This window comes from Nannospalax galili, unplaced genomic scaffold (assembly GCF_000622305.1).
Source record: "Nannospalax galili isolate Female #2095 unplaced genomic scaffold, S.galili_v1.0 scaffold1220, whole genome shotgun sequence".
NCBI lineage: Eukaryota > Metazoa > Chordata > Mammalia > Rodentia > Spalacidae > Nannospalax > Nannospalax galili.
The window spans coordinates 864,607-879,695 of record NW_008346901.1 but is presented as its reverse complement, the minus strand read 5'-3'; the positions used below and the strand labels follow the sequence as shown (position 1 = coordinate 879,695).

General features: G+C 41.4%; 2 long non-coding RNA genes across 4 annotated transcripts in view; one reads left to right on the top strand and one right to left on the bottom strand.

Moving 5' to 3' along the window:
• LOC103742307 overlaps positions 1-15,089 on the bottom strand; it is a 183,236-nt gene that overhangs the window by 78,237 nt on the left and 89,910 nt on the right. The window lies entirely within an intron of this gene.
• Positions 12,948-15,089, top strand: part of LOC115072078 — an 83,963-nt gene continuing 81,821 nt past the window's right edge. Inside the window, exon 1 of the long non-coding RNA XR_003851139.1 lies at positions 12,948-13,080. This is a non-coding gene — a long non-coding RNA (uncharacterized LOC115072078). The remainder of the gene's footprint in view (positions 13,081-15,089) is intronic.

Here is a 15,089-nt window from a genome sequence, read left to right as displayed (position 1 = left end):
GATTATGTTATGTGATACAAATTATATAATTTGGTAGCATATTAAAAAATTCTCTGTGTGTTGATATGGAGTGAGGGGGTGTGAGATAACCCTGGAAGTCTACTGTTAAATTTAAACAGCACTTTTTAATACTCTGTATCTAGCCTTCTCTAATATTGAAGGCACCTGAGTGTTCAGTGGGTAAACCTAATTGAGAGGATTCTAAGTATGTGAGACAATGTACAATGGTCATCCGTACGATAGCATGGATGTCCAGTAAATAGTGAACATACACCAAGGACAGACACCAAAGCACCTAGTTGCTGATTTTATGTTACCACTTCCTCCTTTTGAATTCTGATGTGCATGCCACTGTAATGTCTATGATATCCAAAAAGAAAACAATTCCTGGTTACTCACAATAACTACTAACATTGTTAACCTCAATCTGAGCAAACACGCTGGCAAGGCCTGTTCAGAAGGAGAACACCCTAGCTTTCATTCATTGAGCCATCTACTCCTCTCCAGAGCAGAGATACAGAGGTTTCTGGTTAGCCTGAAGTCAACTTTGATCCTCTCCCACGGTAACAGGGGAATCAACGCCAGCCTTAGAAGTAAACGGGTACCTATATGTTCAAGTAGCTACATCAGTTGGCAAAGAAGTCAAATATTTACCCACTGTGCCAGTAAATATAGAAGTTTAAATTTCCTTCTGTGGAATCTTTAATGAATCCTGGGGGCATTATTTACACCTCCTTGTGTTTTAACATGTTGCTTTTACTCTATGACTTTATTATTCTGATTTGTAGATCTCAGCTCAATGGTAGATTTTCTTGGATGGTATCTATCTTCTGACCACACTCTCAACTTTATGAACCTATGCTCTAGTTGGATATGGTACTGGGTCCTGTTGGGTTTCACATCATGGGTCAAAGTGAAATCAACAGATTTTTCTTTTATAACTACCCCTACCTCCTACTGATTTTTCAGAGAGGATTCCACGCCTTTCTCCCCTCAAGTTGTTTTTTCTGTAAACTTGTCCTGTCGTTGGCTGAGTCTAACCCTTGGAAAGTTGCCATGGAGGGCAAATATACTTTAGTCAAAATTGTTACTAATATAATGGTTTACATATATTTTTAGTGACTTTCTCTAGTTTCTTCTTGTATGTATGAGTAAAACAAATATAATTGTGAATTTTATTTTCTATTTTTGCAGTTGACTCTTGACTTTTTAATCCTGAAGCTTTTTTCCACCATAGTTGGTTGCTTGCTGTTTAATGGGTCACTTGATTTTTATTCCTATGTAGACCAGAAATCAAAAGGTTTCAGATCACATTATTTGTGATAATTTTAATCATTTTTTGTAACTGAATTTAGAGTCTTGCGTGCTGTCTCTCTTACAGTATAATTGGATGTGAAATAAAAATGTCAGGGTCTTCAAAACTCTGTAGTCCTGTGGCTGTTTCCCTACATCAGCTAATGGTATTTTCAGTGACTTGGAAGTGTGTCTCCACCATCAACCTCTCCTGCCTGCTTGGCATCAGCTGCGTCTTCACCCAGCTCTCACAGGAAACGCTTTGATCTCAAAGACAAGTCTGTAGGGTGCCGAGGAAACACAGCCTAGGCTGTTTCTCTCTATGGTGCTTAGCGCAAAAGGAGTAGTCCACAGGAATAAGAAAGCTTGAGAGCAGCCAGCAGTGGCATCCTTGAAGCACCTTACAGAGACGTCAAATTAATTTCTATCAACACAAATATGTTATTTCAAAGAAGAAATTTCCTAAACAAAAAAAAACTAGGATGAAGCACTTTGAAAAATCACTTTGATTACCCATTTTCATAACCATAAAATCACCCTGGGAGCATCACTTTCACCGTAAATTCTAGTGTGTAGGACTTGGAGAGGTAGATTTTATAATAGTTCTTTAGTTTAAATTATATTGCACCATACATGTAATTTTACCAATGAACCAAGATGCTTTGAAATATGTTTTTTCTTAGTATGGAGCAAATGAAAATTGATATAGCTAATTATGTTAATTTGACAGTGAACGTGTAGAAGCAGAATAGAAATGATAGCATATGTTCCTCATGGCCCCTGTCCCCCCAAATCCAAAGGACATCTAATATTGAAGCATTGCATTGAATATGTGTTAAATTTAAAATCTGGAATGGAGTTGGGGATGTATTTAGTCTAAGGATTGCTTCCCTGGCATGGACAGAACCCCATTTCAGTCAAAAGTACCACATAAACCTGTAATGGTGGCATACCTATAATCTCAGTGCTCCGGAGTCAGAAGGAAGAGGATCTTCTGTTCAAAGTATTCCTCAGTTTCAAGCAGTCCGAAGCCAGCCTGGGTCACATGAGCACCTATCTCTAAATAAATAATAAATAATAAATAAATAAATAAAATAAAATAAATCAATCATTCTCCTAAAAAAATAAGATGAACAAAGATTATGGACCTGTGGCAAGAAATGTTATTTTAACCTGAGGCACTTCTGCCACAGTAGTCAATTACAAGACGCTGATGGAGAGGAACCAGGGAACTGTGTTCAAGTCATATTTGGGAGAGGTGACTCTGCAGTTGCACAGATCTGCATTTATATATCACTATATTGTAACATATAAAAATGACATTTTCGTGTATCTTATAAGAAAACAAAAACAGATCCTTGCCAAGAAAGTACATCAGGATTTTTGATGTTTTGTTTCTTCAAGCCTGAGAAAATGTTTGCCCTTTCCCTTCTGTTTCAATAGGAATAAAGATCATAGCTTTTGAGATTAGAAAAACGTTTTAAAATGTTCTTTTTTTATTTTTAGAAGTTCAATTAGATCCTTTACATTTTCTGTAGGGCACAAGCGAAGGCACACTGGGGCTGTAGAAGAGGAACAGAAAAGTGATGGGAACCCTCTCAGCCTGGAAGTGGGAGAGCTTCAATATTAGGACCTAGGTGTCCAGGACCAGTGTGGAGTCAAGACCACAGCTGGCCTTCAGGGAGGTGGGAGGTCCATTCTTGAGAACCAGTCCTTCCGAGACTAGAAGGTGCAAATAACAGAAACCTCTTCTGTCCCCATCATAAGTCTAACACAGAGGTAAAGTCACTACCACGCACAACTTGGGACCTTGTGGGAAGGGGCTATAGGGGATACAACTACACAGAGATGGCTGAAACTGCTACCTCCATCCAGTCTGCTCTATTATCAGCCCACCATCAGAGGAATGTGGCACCATGGCTCACGGTTTGGGACCACACTCCAGGCTCCCAGGAGGGGAACCACACGTCCACATCACAAGCAGGGGCCGCAATTCTGGCTCTTGACCTGGGACCACAGCTCCGGCTTACAGGGTGAAACTATGGGATTAGAAATATTTTATATACTTTATATATGACCTTGGGAAATCTACTTGAGAAAACCCACTAAACATTTCTTCATTTTTAGTCTGGAGGCAATCTGCCTATGTAATAGACTTTTGGGTTAATAACATAAGCCTGGAGTGGTGGTGCACGCCTTTATTCCCAGCACTGGGGAGGCAGAGGCAGGTTGATCTCTGTGAGGCCAAGGCCAGCCTGGTCTACACAGTGAGTTCTAGGTCAGCTAGGGCTTCAAGGAGAACCTGGCTCAAAAAATTGAAAAACAAATGAAAAAGCCCCAAACCACAACCAAAAAAACCCAGCACTTTAAGGTGGAGCAAATAGCTGTAAGCTGCTAGGACTGATTTTTCTGTGACTTGTGGGCTTCTGTAGCTGATGGTCATGCAGGGGGCTCTGTTTATGATCATTCTGTAGGTGTCTTAGAACTGCTCAAAGCAAGCGTCAGGCTCTGATTTTGTGTAAGTTTGGGCTGTATGAGTTGAAGTGGTAAGAATGTGAGGTCCATTTAGGAATCTGACTGAAACAGGAAAACGGGAAGGAGAGTAAAAGTTGTTGCAGAAAGGATAGAAATATAAAATATTTCCAAGTCTTAAGACCTGCCATTCTCAGGATATTCTCAAAAGAGCATACCAATTAGTTGGAGTTGGCTTAAGAGATGAAATTTGTGTACCATTGGCAAGAGTGATGAATAGCACACAAAAAATCATTGGACCGACAGGATCAACGGCATGCAGAAACTGGTTAGATGTACAAAGTCTGAGGCCCACCTTCAGACCTACTGAATCTGAATATCTGGGGTGAGGCCCAGAGATCTCGGTTTAAGAGGTTTCCCATGACTGCGGTGTACAGTGAAGGGTGAGAGCTTAGTTAGAAAAAACCAGAGATGAACAGAAACTAGTGCCTGTGGAACCCCTGCCATGTTCTATACTCATCCAGGGGGCTTCTCAGATGCTTTACAAAAACAAGAATTCCTGAATAATAAGTCATCAGATTAGTAAATAAGAAAGACAGAGGGGGGGGGATTTCGAGTTGTCATTCATTGGTCAAGCAGCAAACAAGACATACAGGTAGACTCCAATCTCGGCTTTCAGTTTGAGGACACATTTGAATCCTAGTTTCCCCTTCCCGCTCCTTCTGCTCTGGTACATTAATACAGGTCAGATAAAAATGTTTGTATGGTGCCATCAAAAATTAAGGAATTGTTCGGGTCAGAGAAAAAACAATCTCACAGGAAGAATTAGATCTTAGTTCCCTGATCCTTTCAGAGGATAATATCATTTCTTATAAAACCATTATGAAGTAAGAAGTCATCCAACTTCTAAAATCTTGGAATAACTCTTATCATGAAACTCAGAGAGGCTGTGGGAAGAAAACCATGTCAACGCAGAATTTGGCCTCACAGGCTAGAAAAGAAAGTTTTGGTCAGAACATAGGGACTGATAATAAAAATTCCTACTTTAAAAACTTTTTAGCAGATTATATGTTATATTTTCTAAAATGGCCTGCCAGTTAAAAATTTCAGGAAGAAGTCTGAATAAAATGTTCCAGTAACTGTTTCTTTCTCCTATGTTTTCTTTCTGAATACTTCTCTTTTTCCAGAAAAGATTTTTCCTGTGCCTATTAAAATAAGCAAAATGCAAACTGAACAAAGAATAATGTACCTAAAAAAATATAGTATGAATGTATTTATTTTGGCTAACGAAAATGTTTCCACAAGATCCAAAGTCTTTTCTACCCTGCCACTTTAATTGCAACCTCATTGTTTGATCAAGTGGGCAACAGACGTGTGCACAGGGACAGAAGGGAGGATTCTTCGATTGCCTCTGGACTGGTGATGCTTGGCAGCTTGCTACTAATAGCAACACTGTTGGTGGCCATAGGTTGCAAGTGCTGGTGTGGTCTGGAGAAGCCTGAGCTCTGCCAACTAGCACCTCATCACCGTGCGGGTTGAAGACTGCTCTTTGATTCCACTTCTTGTGGTGATTTGAGAACCCTACAATTATGTCAGAGTCCAAAGGATGAACTAACCAAGTTAGATATGCTATTAAGGACAAAAGGCTGCTTCCCAGTTGACCTGCATGTTTGAACTGATGACTAGGAAAAAAAAAAAACAACTTTTGAATTTTCTTTGCTCAGCGCCAGCTTGTCGGAACTTATTGATGATTTCTGTGTGGCATGCTGAACTCCATCCAACATTCTGTGTGGAGGTTTTCTTTTCCTTTTCCCTGCTATTTGTGGTTGTTGGGTAGGTTATCACTTTTCTAGATTGTTTTAAAGCTCCCACCATCTCTGTTCACTGCCAGAAGTCGGTCAAATTCTATAAAGCATAGAAAGAGTATAGTATTGTCATTAATCTCAGTCTCTAATCCCACATTTCTGTGTTAAAATTTGCCCAGCAAGTTCTGAATAGTAATGACAAATTCCTTGACTTAACAGCCTCTGGTCAGTCACTCCCTGTTTGTCTTCTGTAGTGCTAGACAAATGCTTTCCAGCAATTACTGTGTTGCTACTCCTATGCAAAACAGAGCTATCTTGATAAAAGGAGAGCAGTGATGCCACCCCAAATGCTCTGACTTCCTCAGCCTTTGGAAGCTTGCCTATACAGACATCAACACCTCATGTTCCAGAGGGCACACCCACTGATCTCTGGGTACAGTTGTATGTAGGACTTCTGAATACTCACTGGCAGAATCGGTAGAAATTCCAACAGTTCAGAGAACAAAGAAGTTTTCTAGACCAATCACGGCTTGGCACACCCTGGGCAGCTCTTTCCCATTTGGAAGACAATAATAACCCGAACTCTGGGCTCAATGCTGTGTTGTAATGTGGATCTGGACTGTCCCACCACACTTTTATCAAAAATACATTTGAATTCTAGAACCTCTTGCTGAGCACTTGTTAGAGTTGGAATGTGAAAGGTTTCCTATGGGCTCATTGGGTAAAACATTTGGTCCTCGGAGGGTAATTATATTTGGGGAGGCTGTGGAACCTTCATGATTAAGGCCTAGCCAGAAGAAGTGGGTCAAGGCAGAGTAGAGTTTATTCCCAGCCCATATTCTGGATGCTCGGTCTCTGCTTTCTTGACCCACCAAGAGGTGAATGAGCTGAGCCATGTCACCCGTTGCCACTGCTACTGACAGTGCCACCATCTGCCTCACTTTCTCCTGACCACCTCTGTAAAGTTGCTTTAGCCAATTCTATTTCAGTGACAAGAATAGAAATTAATACAGCACTGTATCTGGCATTCTGGATAAATAAAATGTCAAGGGCTATCTGCCCTTACTCTTGTGACTTCCGGTAGAGGCAAGGCAAAGTTACAGCCTAGTTACAAACCCAGAATGACAGCCTTTCATCAGGACTCATGATACACATTACAGGAACTAGGAATGGAAATAACTTATTGTGAAATGATTGTGCAGAAGACACAATGTTTGACGCTTTGTGCATGTTATGACCTTCAGTCCAAAGTCCCCTTTATGTATTACTAAGTAATGGAAACTTTTACAGTTGAGGAAACTGCGGGCCAAAGAGATCCCTCACGTAAACACACCCAGGCCACCTGTCAGTTGAAGTGTGATCAAACATCTGTGCCTTTCCTTTGTGTTCTGGACATTTCCAGTCCCCAAATTGATAGTTACAATGCTGATGTTTTATAAAAGAGAGCTATTTGAGGAGAAATTTTCTAGCTTGATGATTTCTAAAGGGCATAAGAGTTATATATTTGAATCAAATGTGCACTGGAAACATAGGAATCAGATAACTGATAGTTATATCTTAATAATAACCACCTTATGAACAGACATGTTTTATAAAGAAAATGTCTAGCTATCTTCTATTTTAAGTATTTTATGTGAATTATAGATGTCTACTCTGTAATTACTCTCTAACCCTATAGCAGCCCAATTATGCAGATGGCATGACTCCACATTTATCCACATTGTACACTGAGCCAATTCAGGCACAGAGACACTGAGTTGCCCAAAGTCACTCTACTAATGTGGTAGAGGACTCAGAGTTTAACATTCCTTTACATTATTTCCAGTTTTCAGTCAGATTTAAGAAAAACTATCAGCCTATATCATTAGCTTTAAAAACTATTTTTGATTGACTTAATTTGAATTACTTGAATTTTTACCATTGTTTGACCAATAAACATTGATGCTAACAACTAGGCACAATGAAACAGAGTCTCAACCTGTTAGGAGTAAATAATTTGATAGAGTGAGTTGGCAGTAGATCAGGGTGCTAAAAGATAGGGAAGAATGAATACAGTGGCAAATCAGAGAAAATTTTCTGACAGAAGAAAATTACCACGTAAGTTCTGAAAAGTAAGTAATTATCCACATAGATTAGTCTTGGGTATAGGTGTCAAAATATGTTCATCTATGCTGTAAAAGTATTTCATGATTTTTAGGAAAAAAGTACACAGCACACAGGTTACTCCCTATCTTCATGTTGGCTTTAAGAGACCCCTTCACTCTGGTGGCCGAGTACTGGGAGCACTGAAGACCCCCCGGATCATGCTTTTTTGCCGCCACAGGGGAAGGAAGATGGAAAAACAGACATCTGCTCCCCCAGTTTTTTAATTGGATGTGATGTACATAGTTATTTCTCATTTTTCATTGGTTGAAACAAGTCAGATGGTCATGGCCACCTTTAAGGAGATGGAGAATGTTACCTTGCTGTATACCCACATTGGGTGTTTCTGCAGAGGACCTGGGTTCAATTCCAGCACCCACATGGCTAACAACTGTTTGACGCAGGTGTTCTATCAGGGATAAGCAGTCTGCAGCCTCTTATTCTCTGCACATTGGCCAGTTGTGCTTCTCTATATTAATCACCATCTGCTGCATGAAGAAGCTTCTCTGGTGTCAAAATATGTTCATCTATGCAGGAAGAAACTCTTGGGAACTTTCGCACCCCTGAGTTATGGGAAACTGTTGAGGGGATTTTCACCCAAGATGACAAGGTTATGGTTTTTCTATGCAAAAAGCCTACCCTAAAAAAGGCTCGGGATTGTGCTTGGGATCAAATGCCCAGTGTAGTTGCCAACTGGCTATAAAAACTTTCATTTGGCAATATTCCATGTCTGAGTAGTCTTCACTGGTGGAACACTTTGTGACATTTTGGGAGGCCCCAGTGAGATCCCCAGAGATTTAGACCCCAGATCCCAGGGTGTTTCAGTCTCTGACTGGGGTGGAAGGAGAGTGGGTCTGGACAGACCCCTAGGAGAAGCATCACCTGATACATTCTAGGTCCCCAGGAACTCTGGACTGCTCTGGTGCTCCAGTGGTCTCTGATACCTCCACCTCCAAAATTTTTTGAAGATCATAGAAAATTCCCTGGTTTTGAAATCCTCCTGGGGTAAGTTGGACTAAGGCGTCCTCAGTAGAGGACACTTAGGAGGGGCTGGACATGTCACTAATCCAATGGTATGACTGTTTGGTGACCACTGCATATTCATCTTGTCATTGTATTTGAGCTGGTATCATCTGTCATTTGTTTCTGTCAGTCTGTTACCTACAGCAATATAGGAGGCATAATGAATTGTCCCAAGATTCCCCTGAAGTGCGTGCTTAAGCATTTTAGAGATGGTTTCTTGGACGAGAGTGACTATGGCACCTGTTTCTCACGCGGGGGAACTCCGAACATTCTGTGAACTTGAATGGCTGACTTTCGATGTGGGGTGGCACCGTGAGAGGACTCTGGATGTCTGGATAGCCTGAATAGTCTGGAGCATAGTCACTGGGGACCCTGGACACCCTGACCGATTTCCCTACATTGACTATTGACTGTCCCTAATTCTGAATCTTCCATCTTGGCTTAAAACCTCTTTAGGTACCCATGTTTTGTCAGTTTGACCTGAGATGGAAGGAAAAGTGAGAGTACCACCAATCCTCTTGGCCCAGCCAGAGGATAGTGACATCCCTCCCCCCCATGCACCCAGCTGACTCCCACACGAATGGATGGCCGAAAGGGCCTTGGATGGAGACCCAGTCTCCTCCACCTCAGGACTCCTCTCCCCTTTCCATAAGTGAAGCATCTTTGCTTATGGGGAGGGGAGATGAGCCCTTGATGAGGCAGAGGTGGCATCTATCCTTTCCCTAAAGGAAGCCCTGCCCATGGAACCGGGGCAACAGGAAACAGCAGGAAGCTCAGGTGGCTCCCACCAAAGGCGCCCAGGTCTGACTGCCTGCCAATCCCCAACTATCATCCAGTTGTGGAGCACAGCAACCCCTGCGAGAGCCAGGCAATATCCCATGAGTCAGGAGGCAAAGCAAGGAATTGCCAAACACATAAAGAGATTAAGGGAAACAGGGATTCTTGTCCCCTGCCGTTCCTCCTGGAACACCCCACTGCTCCTAGCTCTGAAGCCTGGTACCCAAGACTACCAACCTGTGCTGGAGGGTTAACAAGTGGGTAGAGACCATCCACCCTACAGTTCAGAAACTCTATACTCTCTTAAGCCTCCTACTTCCAGAGAAACATGTCTATATAGTCCTAGGCCTGAAGGATGCCTTCTTTTCCCTACCCTTGGCATTTGTCAGTTGGCCCATCTTTGCGTTTGAATGGATTCATCCAAAGGGAAGATACACAGGCCGATTGACTTGGACTAGGTTACAGCAAGGGTTTAAGAATTCTCCAGCTTTGCTTGATGAGGCCGTGAGTGCAGACCTCCTGGAATTCCACCAGAGGCATCTGGAGAGTACCTTACTTTAACATGTGGATGATATCGCCGCAGAGACAGAGGAGAAATGCAAGAGGACCACTGAAGGAGTCTTGGGGACTCTTCAAATCCTGGGCTATCGGGGAGCAGTCAAGAAGGCTCAGGTCTGTGTGCTCTCTGTCACCAATCTGGTGTATAATTTGGAAGAGGGAAAAACATACTTTATTCCAGGGATGTATCTCAGTGATCCTGCAGATCCCTACTCCAAAGAACAAAAAGAAAGTATGGGAATTCCTGGGGGGAGTTGGTTATTGCCACCTATAGATTCTAGGATTTTCAGAAATCACAAAACCTCTATATGCCAGCCTCAGAAGGACCCAATCACCAGAATGGACTGAGACTGAATAAGAAGCCTTTGTGGCCCTAAAGAGGTCCTTTGTATCTGCACCAGCTCTGACCCTCCCAGATGTCACTAAACCCTTCCATTTGTTTGTGGATGAGGCCTAAGGCATTGCCAAGGGAATTCTGGCTCAGATCCTGGGACCATGGAAATGTCCCATGGCTTACCTATCTAAAACACTGGATCCTCTATCAGCTGGGTGGTTAGCCTTTATACAGGCCATAGCCAAGGGTATTAAATATTAATTGGAAATTACACAGTGCCTATAGGCCACAGAGTTCAGGACAGGTAGAAAGAATGAACAGGACCCTAAAAGAGACCCTGACCAAATCGGTTATAGAAACAGGTGAAAGTTGGGTCAGCCTCTTCCCTTGGCTCTCCTCAGGGCTGGATGTGCCCCCTACTGGGAAGGATTCTCCCCCATGAAATTATGGTGGGGAGACCACCACCTATCCTCTCCAAGCTAAGAGACGTACATAAAATAGAAATAACTAATCACTCCCTTCTCAGTTAAAGAAGGCTACAGAAGAAGATGGGAAATGGGCTGTCGCTTGGACCTCCGACCCACTGAAGACGACATGAACACCCTGATTGTTATAGCTATGCTTTGGTTCCTTTTTCTTCCCAAGGAAAATGCAGATAACCCCCACTGCCCTCAAGCCTGGGAATGGCAACTAAGGAAGACTGGGGGCAGAAAAGTCTTTGCAACCATGACCACCAACAGCCAGCCAATCCACTTTCCAGATAAACCTTTCTACCTTTATGACCTTAACCTTATGGTACCCCAATGGCAGTCATTGGGGTAGAACGATAGGCTATGGCAACTTAGCATTTGAAAAAGGAATTCAGACCCTCCAATTCTATGCCTCTTAACAGAGAGTCTTCCTGTCAGGAGAATGACCACTACCACTGTGCAGCCTGGGGAGGTGAGACAATCCTCATGGGTGTATACATATATTTATTGCCTGTTTATGCATATCCTTATATTGCATAAATAGGCAACAAATGACCCAGACTTGTTCCCCAGGTGATTGTAATCCCCTGACCATCAAAATCATGGGCTGGAATACTGCAGATCACAACTACTGGGTGACAGGAAGGACCTTGAGAATAAGGTTTTATGCCACTGGGAGGGATCCTGGGGACGAATTCACCACACAAAAGAGACATCCACCTTGAGACCCTCAACCCTTTGGTCCAAACCAAAACCTTTATCTACTGGTACCTCAAAGGCCTACAGTCCACCACCACCCTACAACCCCAAAACACTTCTAGAGGACCGGTGGGATTTGATGGGTGCATATTATCTTGATTTTTGGTTATTTGTGGTTTGTGCTATGACCTGGGAATATGGCTTCCTTTCGGCTGTGTGTCTAATATGAAATTCTAGTCTGCTTTCGTTGAGTAGAAGTTTGTTTTTGTTTTTATTCCTGTTGATCCTTGGTTGATACCCAATCAGGTATCGATAGATGGTTGGTCTGCGCTTCGGGTTCTCGCTTTCGATTTTTTTATTGGCCGGACTGGGTGATTCCAATCTGATCCAGTGTGCCAATGGGGCAATCACGACAAGCATTGTGAGTGTGGAAGCTGAGAATGAGTGGGCCAGTTCCAACTAGCTCACCATGCTGTGACAGTGGCAGCTCCCATCCTAGTGCCAGTGTGGAAAATAGTGAAGGAGTGGCTGTTGACAAAATTTGACAGAACATATCAGTTAGTTGGCTTGGACAGAAAGTTAATGGGCTAAGAAATGATTCGACAGTGCCAGAATGAAGACAGTGAATATATATTGTTTATCAAAAGCTGATTGAACAAAAAGCAACATGTTAATTGGGTTTATGTTCAAGAGATCTTATAAAATTGGATATTTTAGGGTGTGTTTATAAGCTGTACAGGAAGAGACGGCAATACCAGGAGCACAGAAAGTAGAAACAAATGGTATCCTATTGCAGTTAACAGTTTTGACAACTATGCACTTACTCTGGGAAAATTTAATTTTATAGGGAAAATAAAATTTTCTAAACAACAAAATCATATGTAAGGCTGCATTATTGGGGCACTGAGATGGAGCTTTAGAGGTCAAGGGTTTTAATCACCACTGCAGATTTATTTGCTGTAGAATTTGGAGCAAGTTACTTTGATTTTCATTGGTTTGAAGGCATGTAAAGTTTAACAAACTCAAATGTAGCTTCTCTCTTTGTCTTGTCACATACGTAATATAACGGGGATCTAGCCCCGTAACTACGAAGGATAATTGGGCAGGATGTTTGTAATTAACAAAACCTCACATTTTGCGAATAAAATGCTGCACAAACATTTCCCCAAACCCATCATTTTCTATATAACTTCAAACTACTTTACGCTGCATCTTATTTAATGTCTAAAAGCCTAGACTTGAAAATGACTAATAATTTCAGAATTTCTAAGAGTTTGGAAAAGCGTGGGTGGTATTTATGAAAAAGCCCGATAAGGAAACTACAGTCACGAATTCTCTTGCATATATTTCAAACACTCTGTGTTAGCAGACACCAACCAGACCCATGAAGATCTTGAAATAGCATCTTTGTAGCCTCCTGGTTCAGACTTGATTCATGGTATCGCAATCAGCATCTTGCCTCTTTTGGAGTTCAGCAGCCTCCTTGTTTTGCTCAGTTTGCAACCAGGTAAGCGCTTGCAGTGTTATATATGGTCATGATGCCTGCTGCAAATTACAAGGAAATCATTTTGCTGGTTTTCATACTTTAGCTCCCTTCTAACTGAACAGCTTGTGAGCATTGTTTATGCAGGCCTGGTTGCTGGCCAGGGCTGCTTCCTCTCAAGGTCCCCTGATACTAGTCTTCTCTCACATGCAACTCTAGCCTAATCTGAACTAAGAAGAATTTTAAAATTGCAAGTCTTATTTCACAGGAAATGATTTTCTTTCCTCTTTTGTTTCCTGAAATATGCTTTTATTTTTATTTATCTTTATTTTAAAAAAATATTTTATTTATTATTTTTATTTTATGTGTATGAGTGTTATGCCTGCATGTACATAAGTGCACCCACGCAGGACAGAAGAGGCTGTTGGATCCCCTGGAACTGGAGTTACGGACAGTTGTTAGCTGCTATGTGGGTGCTGGGATTCAAACCCGGGTCTTCTGTAAGAACAGTGTTCTTAACTGCTGAGCCATCTCTCCAGCCCTGCTTTTATTTTTAAATAACAGTGTACATATTTATGGATTATAGTGTGGCATTGCAATACTTGTATACCATGTATACTGATCAGATCAGGGCAATTGACATAAATGCTCCCTTGGACATTTATCATTTCTCTGTGTTGGAAACATTTGTACTTCTCTAATATAACTTGGAAATATATGACAAAATGTATAAAGTCCTGTGGGTTGGATATGGTGGGGTGCAGATTGGGAAGGGGGTCTAAATATGATGAAGATATTTTGTATGAACTCCATGAAAATTCAATAAAAATATATTCTAACAAACATGGACTTAATTGTTGCTAACAATAGTTACCCTACTGTGCACAGCTGGATGTTATACCTCGTGCCCTACTCCTTACCTACACGTCCTCCTACACCTCTAATGGATATGCTGCTTTTTTAAATAATCATTAACCTTTCAGTTAGCATTTGAAAAAGATGGGTTTCTTTATGACATTTTCATGCATGTTATTTTACTTTGCTCTACTTACTACCCTGTGGCCTCACCCCGTCATCCTGCTGGTCTCCTTCCTCGCCCTTAACAGACCCCATCTGTCATTATTCTTCATTTGAGTGAAAGCATATGATATTTGTGTAGGAAATGATTGTAGCTGGACTTTGAGTACTGCTGAGACAAAGATGCCATCAAGTAGAAGACAATATAGTTATATGCAACTGATATGCATTAAGGATGTAGAAAGAAGAGAGACAGCATGAGTAAAGGTACTCCCTCTCTCCCTGTGACTCTGTGCTTCAGATGAATCATCTGTCGTTGGTAGCTCTGACTCTATGGCCCAATTGTCACTACTTTTCTGTCTCATTCCATGCTTTGGGAACTGTATTCCCATAGCATGCCTTGTGCCTGAATCAGTCTGAGAGATTTTCAGTTAACTGTTTGAGTCTTTGGATGTGATAAATATCTATTGTGTGAAAAGCCTCTGTCAATTATTACCATGTGTCTGTCCATATGTAAGGATGGTTTCAGTTTGTATCCTTTTTTGGTTTGTTTACTGTAGCTTTTCAATTTTCTTCCTTAGGGTAGATCTCAATGCAGTCAATGAGTTATAAAACAATGATTTTAAATCAATAGGACAGGGAGCAAAAGGGGAGCTCAAGTGGGTCACAGTTTTGAATATACTGAATATAAAATATTATGATTTTGAGTTCATGTTTTTATTATAGAATAAAATTGGTTTGCTTAAAAAAAACTACAAGAAACATTCTTGAAAGGCTTGTGTCCAGTAGCTTAGAGCAAATGAATTCACACCATGTAAAGATGGTACATAAATATGGAATGGGGAAACCATGAGGAGTTGGACTTAACTAGAATTATCAGCATGAGCTTATGATTTAGGAGATGTATTCATTGCTGGCTTTGTACCCATAACAATATAAATAACATGTAAACATGAAGACTTTGGAAGCTGGGACTGGAGAGATGGCTCAGCAGTTAAGAACACTGAATGTTCTTG